This window comes from Acromyrmex echinatior, chromosome 13, assembly GCF_024713525.1.
Source record: "Acromyrmex echinatior isolate Ae372 chromosome 13, ASM2471352v2, whole genome shotgun sequence".
Lineage (NCBI taxonomy): Eukaryota > Metazoa > Arthropoda > Insecta > Hymenoptera > Formicidae > Acromyrmex > Acromyrmex echinatior.
Genome location: NC_141864.1, coordinates 4,689,959 through 4,705,533, shown reverse-complemented (window position 1 = coordinate 4,705,533; position 15,575 = coordinate 4,689,959). Strand labels below are relative to the sequence as shown.

Below are 15,575 nucleotides of genomic sequence, written 5' to 3'. Positions count from 1 at the left end.
ATATATCCGATAATGTTATCTTTACTAAAATGATACTAAAGTTGTTGTAACGTCAGGCGTTATTCTAATTTTGTAAATCTCTTTCTTTATGATAGTATATCTTATGATAGTATATCTTTGGTACATTATTGTTTCTTTCTTTTTCGTAATAGCTATCTGTTGATTATAATTTTAATGTTCGGAATCAATCTGTTCTCACAGTAAAACGTAAAATATTATAGATTTTGACTATGTTCATTGCTCATTGAATTCTCTAATATTTATTTATCAGATTTTAAAACATGGCAAGCTATTATATGGTTAATTCTTAATATTGTATTTCATTTTTCATACTTATTAATCATTTATATAATCTATCTCATTATCATGTCTCTAAATGAAAAACTTTCTTTGCGTAATATTATCTAGTAGGGAAGATCGATTTTCATAATTTTTAGTCAATGATTTTTAAAAAAAAGTGGATGCCTGATTTGAAGTATTATATACGTTATAATATACATTCTTTAGGAATTAAAAGATATATTACTTGTGAATTCATGATATTATAAAAATAAATTATTTAATTTTAAATGAAGCAGCAAAAATGTGACAATTAACTCCGTGCTCTGGATTGATTGTCACAAGTCTAGGATTGGCAACAGCATATGTTATGGTCAATACATATAAAAAATATAATTTTTTATATGTGTTTTATTTCAATATCAGTTCTATATTTTGAGAAATAATAATAATTTTAATATACTGATATGTAATAGTAAATTTAGTATAATGATACTAATATAAATAAAATAGTTATACTTTAATCATAACGTAATATATTTTTGTACTGTAGTTTTTATATGAAAAATGAAAAAACATATATTTATTTAAAATATAATATATTTATAAGTATATTCTCTAAAAATGTGTTCTCTAAAGATATAAAAATTAATTGTCTCATTTTAATCAATGTATCCCACATAGCCATTTTTAATAAAAGAGATTATGTTCATAACTTTATCAGGATAATAATTAATTAATTGTAGCAAAGACCTTCTAAGACATGTCATTTTCAATGAATACACAATGGATAATTAATAATGACATAAACTTGTCAGATACTAAATAGGTGATAAGAAAAATTTACTTACCAACATCATTTTAAAAAAAATCGTTGTAATGTATACAATGCTTGTGGTGCAAATCATTTTACACAACAAAATTAATATTATATCAGCAAAAAAACAGTAAAAAAAAATTGTTCTGCCATGTCCTGTTTCAATCAATCCCGTATGACAATTAGCTCCGACCTCTAATAGAAGTCACTAATTAGATAACTAAATCTTTTAAACCTCAAACTTTAATCTGGAAATTAATTATAAGAGAACTAATAAAATTTTAAGATAAAATTAAGATTCTTAGAAGCGTATTATAGTTGGATTTTGAAGCGTATTATAGTCGGATTTTGAAGCGTATTATAGTCGAATTTTGAAGCGTATTATGATGGTTTCGAAGAATTCAACTAAAACCAAACTTAAGATTTGATATAATCTAATAAAAGCATCTTAGATTTAACATTTCATATTTTATAATTTCGTATCATTTATTTGAAGAATTCAGATGAAATTTCTTTATACACAGCTTAAATTTTATTTTTCATAATTCAATTATCGATTCGATTTTTGATAGAATATCATAATAGATAGAATAGCATGTTAATAGCTCTTAAAATAATCTTGTAATATTTCTCTCTAAAAATTAATTGAAAACGAAATAAATGAGACGGCTTATGTAAACAAAACTAATTTAAAGTTCAAAAATAGAATTTCAAAACTTTAATTAAGAATTACAAAATAATAATTGTTAACATTAGGACACCTTTTTATTAATTTTTTTCCTTCTTTATAAAAATTTATACAGATGTGAATATGCAGTATATGCCATTGTAATGCCTTGTATGATTTCAGATTTATCATAAATTTTAATATGTGAATGCAAATCTATTGTTTAAATTTTTTATATTAATTCCCTTCTTTGTACGTATGCATACACTGTACATATATATATTTCACAAAATATAACAAGAAATAGATTTAAAAGTTCTTTATCTAACATAATTCTACAAAAAATAATTTTATAAACTTTTCATTAAAAAAATGTGGAATCGTGTTCATTCCAATATATATTATCGGATTCCTTTGACTTTTCATTTGAATTCAAGTTACTTGAATCTATGTGCCTTTGACTTCAGTATGCGTACTTTCATCAAATACAGTGTATCAGTAAAGTACAATTTAACGCTTCTCAATAATTGTATATATACTGCAATCTACAAATAAAAGCACTTTCGAGAAAAACTATTGAACTGGACAAGGATACGTTGACTAGCCATCTAGGGACATAGACGATTAACTAGACAATAGATATTAGAAAATACGAAAATGGTTAGGTATAGCGAACAATAGGCGTGATCTTTTTCGTAGCGTTCTGAACTAGTGCTATAAGTTAGAGTGAAACGAACTATGTCTGTTTCACTCTAACTTGTTACACTAATGTACAATTCAGAAATTAAGATTCTTAGAAGCGTATTATAATCAGGTTTTGAAGAATTTAACTAAAATGAATTTTAAGATATGATACAATCTAATAAAAGTATTTTAGATTTAACTTTTTATATTTTATATTTTCATTTGAAGAATTCAGATGACATTTCTTCATACATAGCATGAATTTTATTTCTCGCAATTCAATTATCAATTCTTGACAGAATTATCATATACATTAATAGTTTTTAAATTGATCTTGTAACATTTCTCTCTAGAAATAAATTGAAAACAGAATGGAGGGTAGACCACTTATGTAAAAAAACTTAACTTAAACCTCAAAAATAGAATTTTAAAACATTAATTAAGAATCATTAAATAATATTTTTTAATATTATGACATCTTAAAAATTTTTTCTTTTTTTGTTTTTTTTTTTATAAAAATCTATACAGATGTGAATATACAGTATATTCCAATGTAATACTCTGTATGATTTCAGATTTGTTATATCCATTATGAGAATAAAAATCAAATCGAATGTAATGGAAGAGTAACAGAAGCGTGAACACGAAACTTCTAGAAGGCAAAAATTGGAACAATGAAATGTAAAAGAAGTATTTACGCTTCTTTTACATTTTCATGTTCCAATTTTCGCTTTCTAAAAGTTTCATTTACGCTTCTGTTATTCTCCCATTACATCCGATTTACGCTCCGATTTTTATTTTCGTCAGTGATATTTCAATGCGAATGCAACTCTATTCTTTTAAATTTTTTATATTAATTCCCTTCTTTGTACGTATACATACAATGTACATATATATATTTCACAAAATGTAACAAGAAATAGATTTAAAAGTTCTTTATCTAACATAATTCTACAAAAAATAATTTTATAAACTTCATAAAAAAAAATGTGGAATCGTGTTCATTCCAATATATGTTATCGGAATCCTTTGACTTTCCATTTGAATTCAAATTACTTGAATATATGTGCCTTTGACTTCAGTATGCGTACTTTCATCAAATACAGTATCAGTAAAGTACAGTTTAACGATTCTCAATAATTGTATATATACTGCAATCTACAAATAAAAGCACTTTCGAGAAAAACTATTGAACTGGACAAGGATACGTTGACTAGCCATCTAGGGATATAGACGATTAACTAGACAATAGATATTAGAAAATACGAAAATGGTTAGGTATAGCGAACACTAGGCGTGATCTTTTTCGTAGAGTTCTGAACTAGTGCTATAAGTTAGAGTGAAACGAACTATGTCTGTTTCACTCTAACTTGTTACACCAATGTACAATTCAGAAATTGGAGTAGAAAAAGGACAGACCTTTAAATTGAGTAAACTCTCGCTTATTGGTGTATTCTTTTAGATCATTCAATCTTTCAGATCAAGAAGAATACATCAATACAAGGAACGCTCCCCTGTACGCAACCACTGTTGCTGCCTTTTTCGAGAAAAGAAGTATTCTCTATGAAATAAAATCTAATCTAATCTTTAAAAATTGAAATCTCTAAAATCTAATCTAATCTTTAAAATGTAATCTTTAAAGAGTGAAATCTTAAACTTACTTTTAAAAATTAACAATTAACATACTCTTTTTTTAACACATATTATACAGTTATTCAGGATCGTTAAACTGTACTTTACTGATACACTGTATTTGCTGAAAGTACGCATACTCAAGTCAATTTCAACTTGGAGTAAAATGAAAAACTCAAATCGATCGAACATATATTGGAATGAAAACGATTCCACATTTTTTTTAAAAATGTGAAAAGTTTATAAAATTATTTTTTGTAGAATTATGTTAGATAAACTTTTAAATCTATTCCTTGTTATATTTTGTAAAATATATATGCATGTTAAATGTACATATAAAGAAGAAAATTAATTTAAAAAATTTAAGATAATAGATTTGCATTCACATATTAAAATTTATGATAAATGATTTAAATTTATAAAATTTATGATAATCTGAAATCATACAAGGCATTACAATAGCATATATACTGCATATTCACATCTGTATAAATTTTTATAAAGAAGGAAAAAAATTAATAAAAAAGTTTCCTAATGTTAAAAAATATTATTTTGTAATCCTTAATTAACATTTTAAAATTCTATTTTTGAGCTTTAAATTCGTTTTTTTTACATAAGCGGTCATTCTGTTTTCAATACATTTCTTGAGAGAAATATTACAAGATTAGTTTAAAAGCTATTAACAAGCGTATGATATTCTATCAAGAATCAATAACTGTAGAGAGCTGTAAGAAATAAGATTCAAGCTATGTATGAAAAAATTTTATTTGAATTCTTCAATTGAATGACACGAGTATGTAAAATATGGAGAGTTAAATCTAAAATGCTTTTATTAGATTGTGACATTTTCGTAATGTGTAGTACTATCTAATAAATCTATCTACCCCTAGATAGCTAGTCAAAGTTTCTTTGTCCAGTTCAATAGCTTTTCTCGAAAGTTCTTTTGTACATGCATTGTAGTGTGTGTATATATGTGTGTGAGCGGTGTGTGCGCGCGCGCGCGCTTGTGTGTGTGTGTGTGTGTGTGTGTGTATAATTACTAAGAATCGTTAAATTTTCCATTAACTGATGCAGTATATTATTTAAAAGTACTCAAATGAGTTTTGTTGCTGTTTCCTAGAGATACATATATTAGAAGAACACATATGGTATATAGGAACTATTCGATGAAAATCCATATTATTCCATATTATTTTTGTTCTAGTCAGAACATTTGTAAACACTTTAATTATTATGTTGAAAATAATCATAATTAGACAAAATATTGTAAATAATATTTTTTAAAAACTGAATTTTACAATTTAATTTTTATAATTTTCTTGACTAGTTTTTCTAACATGTGCATTACTTGATGGAGAGATTATCACTTTTTTTCTTTAAAAATGTTTAAAGTTAATTTATTTAGTATTAATAAATAATAAATGTCATAAATATAAATTAAAACCTAAATAAATAAAGAAATGTAATAAATGTAAATTTATTAATAATTTTCCTGTGATTTTGATTTATTGAAAGAAAATTTTGAAACAATATTTCACTGTTCCAAAAATTAAGTTTTATAATTTTTAAGACCGTTCTTAAGATTAGGGCTTATGGATAATGTAACAAATATTAGCAAATATTAGCAAATAACAAATATTAAGAACAGGAATAAGTATTGAGATTTCAACTTATCAAATAGTTGAAGTTACACTGCGAAATATATAGCTTCTTATAGATTGAAACCTTAATATTTATTTCTATTCCTATTTTCTCCATTATGCGCAGAACCTTATTTTCTAAAGAGTTATTTATATGCATTGTACACAATAGTATCTACCGTGTGCGTGCGTGCGTGCGTGCGAGCCTGAGTGCGTGTGCGTGTGCGTTTAGGTATTTTATTTTTTAGTATCTGTATTATTTTTTCCAGAATATCTGTACCTGCATCCAGATACTAAAAATAAAAGTACATTCACATACAGCACTGTTCACGTGAAAAATTATTTCACCGTATTATATTCGTGATGCTGATAACTACTATAAGGGGAAAAATAATTAGATAGCATAGCAGATTTTATGCTACTGTAGCAAAATCTATCAGTTACTAGATGGAGAGCAAAGAGATTCTTTAAAAATACTGATTGTTATTTGCTGGATATAATTTAGCTAAAACTACAAATTAGTTTGTTGTTAGAATAAATAAATTTTTGTTTATAATCAACTAATCTGTTTTGTTGCATTACAATTTGCTGCAAAAGCAAAGCACATTTGAAGAACTAACAAGATAATTTTGTTCTATAACCGATTTATTTGAATTACATGAGCGAATCAAATTTGCTATTGTAGCACATGTTTGCTAAATTAATGATATATTTTGGTTGTATGAACGAAATAACTTTGATATAATAGCAATTTTACTTTGTTGGCAATAAAACTTTATAGAATTATTCGAGAGTAGCAAATAAGCACAAATAAAAATATAATTTAAATATAAAAATATAAAGAAAAACCAATCAAAATTAATTTGTTATTAGATTTGTCTTTAATAAATGTCGATAACAAGTAAAAAATTATAGAGATAAAAAATCGAAAATGAGTAAGACCTCCAGCAGCAAATCGATTACAATAACAAATTTTTTTTGCTCATAATGAATTTGTATGAGCAATAGTGACTTTATTCCAATAGCAAAAAAATTTGCTAAGAACATATTACTTTAACAGCAAATTAACTTGGTTCTAAAGACAAATACACGCAGCACTTTTTTTCTATTTTAGCAACAAAATAGATTCTACTCTAATAACAAATAATTTCTAAAATTGGTTGTGTCAACTAAATTTTATCAGTGTCGAATATGCAGTAGCAATGACAGGTTTGCTACAACAGCAAAATTATTTTTCTCTATATAACGCGCCACTTAAAAACAATTACAAAGCATTATTTGCGTATGGAAAAATCATTGAGCTTCCTCTCGCCCTGAAAAATCTTTGGTACGTCAACTAGTTAACTCTTAAATTACAGCACGTAAAAAAGGGGACTCATCATTTCACGTCCATCATTGAGTCACTGAGATTATATTGTTAGGTAGCAAAAGAACAACAGTAACGTAATCTCTTGAGTTAAATAACATTTTGTTATTTTTAACTTTCATGTGTGTCAAAATATAAATCGATTCATTTCTATAATTTGTTTTAAGTAAACGTCCCATATTAATGCATTTAGTAAATAATAAACTAAATTTGGGTCAAATTTAATACATTTTGTTTAATTAAATTATTTAATTCCATTGTTTTAGTCAAATATGACATATTGAGTAGGAGCAATGACAATCTATAGAAATGGTTAAAAGTAATTTAAATTGGATATAATTTAATATTATGAATTTAACAGTGCATCGCGACTACTATCGCACGAAGCACATCTGTGATTTCATCGAATTACAAAGATTGCAAACGGAATCATATTGTGGGTAAATCATTCTCCATCTACTTTTATATTTAATTAGTAAAATATTTTTCTTTTTCTTCGTATTTTGCTTATGTCTCTCTGAATCATTTATCGATCTTTGAATTTTCTTGATTCATCTGAAAAAAAATATTGTTACATGACGCATCGTATAATTTGTTTAACTCTCGAAGAGCTATAATTTCAACACAAGATATACTTACAACATTCTAATAATAATAATTGATTTATCGAAAACTTTTATAATTTTTTTATCGTGCGCTGCGATGTTCTCGTACTTATTCGTCGGAATGATTTTTCATTTCAGCATTCTCTTCGTGCCGAGCATATTCCAGCAGACCTCTTCAGTCTCAACAACTCCGAGCAGCAAAAAAGAAGAGGAGGAACGTCGACTAACCGACTAATCGTGTCTTACAGCCGCAGACGCACTTTTGATCCACGCCGAGTTCACTTCCATAAATATCGCAGACGGAACAGACTACACCAGCAGACGAGGAGCACATGGCTCTAAGTCCGAGGGCCACCATCAAAAAGACACGTCCTGGGCGGCGGACACCGTCGCCGACATCTGGTTTCGCCAGTGTGACGATAGCCTCGTTAGTTCCACTCTTGTAATCTTATTATAGGCCGCGTGCTCTCTCTCGGATTTTATTCCGCGTCGCCGGTTAGCTTCTCGACGACCGCCAACCGACGCCTGGTCCACTTGGAACGCGCGATTTACGATCATTTCCGATGCGCTCGACCTCTTCCTGCTACTTGAACGACGTCGACGCATGCAGTCGATATCGCGAGACGACCAGCTTCCCATTCGCGATATTAAATTTTCAAGCGCTTGGCGACGTTGTTACCAACGCGCTGCTCGTGGTGTAAGTAACACACTGCTAGTTGCGATATAATATTAAAAGAAGCGGATTACAGATTGAAGAAGAACATAGATGCACTCTTACATATAAGGGAGTTTACAGAAATCGCAAGGATCTTTTAATTATGTGTTTTAAATTAGTATTATGGTAATACTTGCAACTAGGCATTGAATGGCTTGTCGCTCGATGCGATTAATTCGCAATCTGTAGAAAATGTATTACCATAGATAAAATTCCATAACAATAATCATAATAAAACATGTAAACTTAAGCCAATGAGCCAATCAGAATATTGCTTTAGATCTACGTAATCTAACGGAAATAGAAATAGCAGTAAATTTATATGTGAATAAGATGTCCATAAGACGAATTTCAATCGGTTGAAATTTGTTTTATGGATAAGTTTACTGCTATTTCTATTTCCGTTAGATTATGTAGCTCTAAATCAATATCCTGATTGACTTAAATTTACGTATTACAGTTATTGTTATTTCCGTATTACAGTTACGGAATTTTGTCTGCAATAGCCCTAAGAGACCTTTGATCATCAGCGCCGTTCGGATTTTAAATTGTAGGTTCCATATATCACTGAATATAGATCCTCCAGGTTAAGAGTTGGACATTAGGCTAACAACTTAATTCCAAAAAAAAATTTATTGTTACTGAAACCTCATTAGAGGTCTATACTTCATATGGGAATTAAATACACATATTATTTAATACTTATAACTTATTAATATTCATAATTTTATTAATATCATTATTCATATTATACTATTAGGTATTGGAATTAATTCGTAGCGTTTTTAATGAAAGAATGTTATTTATTTCACATGAGCATTAAAAAATACATTAATGAAAGTACTTCCCATCACTTGTAAAACGCTACGAATTAATTCCAACACCTAATATAATCTCATATTATTTTTTTATACAGTTATAAATGAAAAGAATGATCAATAAAATTTAATAAAATAAGAGAAAGAATCCTATTTTTGGTCAAAGTAAATCTTAACGTTTAACTCTTTATTAGTCTCCCTAGAATTAGTCTCTATGGAATGTTTATAGGATACTTCAACCTTATAAGTTTGCTAAAAGAATGCTATTTATACATATTATTATATTTAGCGCAAATTATTTCATAAGTACAATAAAAAAAATTTTGCATTTATTTCTTTATCTAACTAAAAGATGTACAAAATGTATTATTACCCTTTATTTAATTATAAATCATTAAAGAGAACAATGAAAATTCAAATATAATATTGAAGTGTCAGAAATATTTTCCGCAAATAATGTAGAATTAATAATGTAAACATTAAAGCATTAATATCCGCTTTGATCAAAATTAGCATCTTTTCTCTTATTTAATTTATTTTATATTTTTAATCTAACAATGTATTTATATTTATTATATTTATTATTTTTATTAATATTATTATTGTTATTAATTTATTTTTTTTAATTTCTATTAGCATCACATTTTTAAGATTTAATGGTTGATGTATGAAGATAAAGTTTTTTTGCTTGTTACTCTGTACAACATTCTTGACAAAAGGTACTACCGCATCGTCTTCTCTTATAGTTTGTTCCTGCTTTGTTACAGAAAACTTTACAAGTGCTTCTTTCTAGTTTTGACGTAGATTTTCCTTCATATGCAAGAGGTAGGAAAAATTTCTGACCTACATCTTCTTTTACATAAGTTTAAAGAAAATGCCAGTTTGAGAGATAATTTGTGGAGAATAATAAGTGAAAATCACAATTAAAAAATCATGTAAAATCATCGAAAATTTTTCCTCCACAATTCTACTTTTCCGTCGAGCTATCTTGTCGGATTGATAATCGTTGAATTATCACTCCATTCGTTATTCGGTAGCGACGTTTCGTGGTTTGTATCATTTTGACACTTCGTACGACTGTATTCGCATTACGTAAAAAAAAAAATCCTCTCAAAAAGCTTGATGAGCGATCGCAACAAGCAGGGCAATCTGTACCGGCGGACAAATACAATCACGGCCTCGGCAAAATAAAAAAAATTAGAGAGGATAAAAAAATACAAATCAACCGCGTCTACTTCGTTCGAGCATCGAATGCGAAACAACGAACGAGCTGAAGCGCGGACGGTGGAGTAATTAGTCCGGGGCACTTACATAATTCAAAAAGCTCGAAAAAAGGTCTCACCGCAATTTCCCCGAGTTTTTTTCTCTCCCCCTTCTAACCCCCTTCCAAACCCCCTTTCTACCCAACACCGTACGAGAACACTCAATCACTGTCCCGCAAATAAAGTATTTTAATGCGCGGTCGTTAGCATGCTAATAAACGGTCGGCTTGCATAATTCTCGGCGAGAATAAAGTGGAAGAATGGACTGCCAGGGGAATAGAGGGACGTGAAGGGACCGCGAGAGAGTCAATCCTCGGGCCCTTAGGCCCCCTTGCGATTAATTACCGCTCGGTCAGACCGTCACGGCCGATGAGAGTCATTAGTTTCTTCGGGAAATCTCGACGTCGAAGCAGAACCTGGAAAATCATGGGGCCTGATGTAAAGTTTAGAGGCAGACTCTCTTTCTTCCTTTGTTTTATGACACAATCATGCACGGATAAAAAAAGATTAGTTGCATCAGCAAAAATTTGCATGTGGTAGCTAAATTCCAGTCATAACATACGGATACTTTAACGTCGTATCTGCGAAGTCTAATTTCCATTAGCTGTGAGGCCTAAATATTATCGATGTAACAGACAAGTATTTTGCTATTATGTCGATCTATTGATCATTGCAGCAAACGTTTTCTGTATAGCTGACAATTTGGTAGTTTCAATAAATAATATTTAGCTGTGGTAGAGACAATTTTCTTTTACACGGACATATCCGATAACTATGACAACTAACTTCATGTTGCTAAATAAATTGATTTATAATAGACATGCATACTTTGCTACCACGTCCTTATATTACAGCAGTAAATCCTCTGCCTCTTATTAGCAAATTTCATAGCTATAATAGCTAATGCAATTTCAGCTAATTAGAATTAGCTGTAGCCAGCAACATTTTTTTTCCGTGTGTATGTGCAATACATTGACAAATTAATATTTATCTAACAAATTAATATTTATCAGTAATCTGCTTTAGCAAACTTATTAATGTCGACGTATTTTCTTCGTCAATTAGCCTTCCAATTCATTTGCAGGAAGGTCATAGACATAATATATCTAGACCGAACATTCTCCGAAATTTAGGGGAAAAAATGGATCGAACGAGTACGCCCTTTTTTACATGATGATCTATCTCCACTTCTTGAATGTTCAATCAGTGTATATTATGTTTATGAGAAAGACTCAAGAGTGGTGTCCGGAAGATCTGGATCTGGCTTCTGGCGATGATAAAAAAATGTCACGAAAGAAACGATTTGCTGAAGTATCTAAAAATTTATCTACGTAGAAACAAATCTGAAAATAATTTCATTTGACCCTCAAAATAATTACGCAGGAAACGCATGATAAATACTTGCAAAAAGTTTTGAGATTTTAGCAATCAGTTTGAGCGTCCTACGTAATTATTTTGATCCAATAAAATTATTTTCTGATATCCAGCTAAAGAACGTTAAAAGGGAGCCAATTTTTGAAAAAAGAATGTAAGTAGAAGGAATAGAGTTTTTTGCAGATTTTAGCCTTCTAGATACGACAAATTTATTAAAAAATTTGTAACGTTTAGGAAATACTTCGAAAATTGAGCATAATAATATACTTATTCAAATGTCAATATTTTTCTTAATTTTTGAAGTGTTCCCCAAACATGAACTTTTTAAGAACTTTGTCGTATCCAGGAAGTCAAAATTTAGAGATTTTTTTATTAAGAAAACACTGTTTCTTTTACTTTCATCTTTTTTCAGCAAAAATTGACATTTTTTAATAACATCCTCCTTTTGAATACTTTAACAAAACGTCCTTTCCTTATAGATATCGAAAAATCTTTCATGCGAATTTATAATGGGAACCAAAGTCGCATAAGTCAGGAGTAGCCCGATTCCCGCATTATTTCGGCAATGTTAATCCTCTGATCCCACGTTTCAATATGACCGATTCATTTTTAATGGACGCAGATGGATGAGTTTCGGCTTTTTTCTGCACAACTGGTAAAACCGAGGTACCCTGACAGGCGCGGTTTTAGCGCACGCATCACATGCGTTACGCGTGCATCGTCCTGACAGCCGGCCTTGCCAGCTGAGGAAACGAAGCGCGAGATTCTGCGCGATCGGCGAGCATCGCCGGCGTCGTAATTACGACCGTTAGTTCGCACATACATCAATTATCGATGACACGACGACACGGGTCCGCCACCCCGGGGCATAGCCCCGGCGATGGGAAACGCGTCGCTTCGCGCACTATATCATCCGCGCCGCTTTCCATCGAATCCGCGATTCGGTACTCGATATTAGCATCGATGCGATAATCCGTACCGAGACTTCATCCGCCGAAAACACGTCGAAGGTATTACCTCAGAATTCAGCAGTCACGCCGATATGCAGGGCTCTTTCAGGGTGGGTTTAAACCTTAATATGAAAAGCAGAAAGCAGAAAAGCACCAGCCAATCAAAACTTGCGCTGGTAATAAACAGTACAGAAAGCCGAAAGCAATTACCAGCACGAAATCTGATTGGCTGCTGCTTTTCTGTCTAAGTCTGAATCCACTCTTACAAGAAACTGTTTTGCTGAAATATCTAAAAATTTAGCTAGATCTAATATAATCAGATCTGAAAATAATTTTTGTTGGACTTGTAAATAAAATAAATAATTATTTTAAATAAAATAAATAATTATATTTAAAAAATATTAAGCTAGTTTAAAAATATTAGCAAAAGTTCTGGTCCAAATTTATTATTCATAATTCAAACAGCTTCGTTAAAAATGAATGAAATTTAAATTTGAAAAAGGGTTAAAGCTTAACATCTATTTTTGAAATGTCACTGTTTTATGAATTTTTGTAAGATGGTAATTTTTACATATAAAAAACTACAAGCTGAACACAAAATGAACAATTTTTCTCACTTTGTCTTTGTTACGTGTACAAAAAAAATTTGCAAAAATTTTCGACTTTCTAGTGAGAAAGCTTCATGGAAAAAAACGCTGCTGAAAACTTCACTGATTCAGCAAATCTGCAGTTGTAATATACAAACAGTTAACTTTCTATGTTAAAGTATAATAACAAAATTGACAACTGAATAACATTGAGTTATTTATATAATTATTTTGATGATCTAATAAAATTGTTTTTAAATTTGTATTTAGCTAAATTTTTAAACAAGGGAAACATTCCAGTGATCAGACACATACTTGTATCCAGATATTTACACAAAACTTTATTTGTTTATATTATTATTATTAATCTCAAATGCCTTTTTAAATATAATATTACAATTTAATTGTAATCTTTAAATACAACTAAATTATAATATTGTAATAAAAATAACATTTGAGAGATTAATAATAATAAACTTTGTGTAAGTATTTAGACATATAGGTAAATGTTCGATCATTGGGACATTTATCTTATTTCAACACAAATTAATTAATGTTATTTCGATTGTTTGCGCGCGAAAAATCGCACGAAAGATCTTTCTAACGGATGTACTGAAAATAGAATTGAAAAGGATGAAAATTTTGTTCTTGACTTTTTATATATTTTTACATCAGCAGAGTTGTAGATAAAATCGGAAGGTAGAAAAAAGGTCAGACGAGATAGAAAAGGAAGGAGTGGTCGAATTATTATAATTAATATAATTAAACATTATCTTTCTCATTCGTTGCATCAACGACACTTAGAAAATATGATGATAAGTATTTTCCTTAAATGCATTTTTCTTTATACATGTTCAGTTTATTTTCTTATACATAAAGATGGTAAAGAAAGTTATCTTGTCTTAATATTTTTAGTAATTTTACTTTAAAGTAAAATTGTGCTCATTAACGTAAGGGAATCATTAAATTGTAAGTGTTTAGTTCTCTTTAATTTTTAATAAATACGCTTATTACTGCTTCCTTATTACTTGTCATACCACCGAAGCACGTGGCCTAACATCCAAATAAAGCGTGTTCACCATCTTCGAAATATACAATGACAGAGAAACGGAGGTCTATCCTCTCTTTCTCTCCTTGTCTATCCCGTTCCTCTTTCTCTCTCCTCAAATTACCTAAAACCGATGAAAAGCCCATTAGCTCAAGTAGAAATCAAGCCGACGTGACTAAAAACGCGTTTAATGGCCGTCAGCGCGGCACAGCACCGGCGGTCTTTTCGTTGTCGAGTCATTAAGAGCCAATCTCTCGCGGGGCTTCTATTAATCACGCGCCATCGGAACGCCAGCAGCTTCTACGATCGTTTCCGCGAGCGCACGCATACTTCGCGGATTAATGATCGGTTATGTCGGTACGTGTTATTACGCTATACAAGCCGGAGTACAGATGCTTAATCGTCAACTGCACTGCGGTTAAATTTCGGTAACGTAACTACTACCATCGAGGTTCAAGATGGTCCCGATAAATGAAAGATATAATAAGTCATCTTAACAGATCGTGAGATAACGTCTACTTTATTTTTTATTTATGACGGGCAAAGCAATACACAAGAAAGAAAAATTTATAGTCGAACGTAAAATTTGATGAAACATTTTTTTAAATTATTATACTAGCATAATATTAATGTGTTAATATAAATTATTATGGCTGTGTTAATATAAATTATTATGGCTGTGTTCTAAAATTGATTGCCAGTACTGAAAATCTATAGTATGTATAAAAAATCTATAGTGTAACGTAAACTATAAATTTTCATCACTGACGGAAGATTTGGAACTCAACCTAAAAATAAACTTTTATGCGATAAGTAAATAAATTCAAAATATTAATACGTAGGCAGAAAAAATGTACAAAAGAGAAACACAATCCGAAGTAAAATTTAATAAATTATTTTTAAAAAATACTAATTTTATACTAATGTTTTATGTACAATTATTTTAAAAATTATATGTATAAACTGTCTTACTTTAATCGATAATTTTAAAATGTTAATGCATCTATAATTCAATAATTTTTTTCTATATTATAAAAAATATCAGGTTTAAAAAACTTATATTGCGAATCAACATCGATTTGCAATAGGCATCGATATTTTCGGAGAATGTTTTATCCAGCAAACAAACAC

The 15,575-nt window shown here is 29.7% G+C and overlaps 1 protein-coding gene and 1 long non-coding RNA gene across 4 annotated transcripts in view; one reads left to right on the top strand and one right to left on the bottom strand.

Annotated features, from left to right (window-relative positions):
• Nucleotides 1–15,575, top strand: part of LOC105150663 (uncharacterized) — a 398,699-nt gene that overhangs the window by 377,794 nt on the left and 5,330 nt on the right. For 2 of the 3 annotated variants that reach the window (XM_087412842.1, XM_087412843.1), the window contains one exon: nucleotides 7,829–8,117. The exons of the other annotated variant lie outside the window; for it this stretch is intronic. The gene's annotated coding sequence lies outside the window, so the exon portion shown is untranslated. The remainder of the gene's footprint in view (nucleotides 1–7,828; nucleotides 8,118–15,575) is intronic. 3 annotated transcript variants of the gene reach the window in all.
• Nucleotides 3,428–7,822, bottom strand: LOC147907542 (uncharacterized). Its single transcript, XR_015547227.1, has 2 exons — nucleotides 7,725–7,822; nucleotides 3,428–7,640 (listed from the first exon to the last, which is right to left on the bottom strand). It is a non-coding gene; the product is annotated as an uncharacterized LOC147907542 (long non-coding RNA).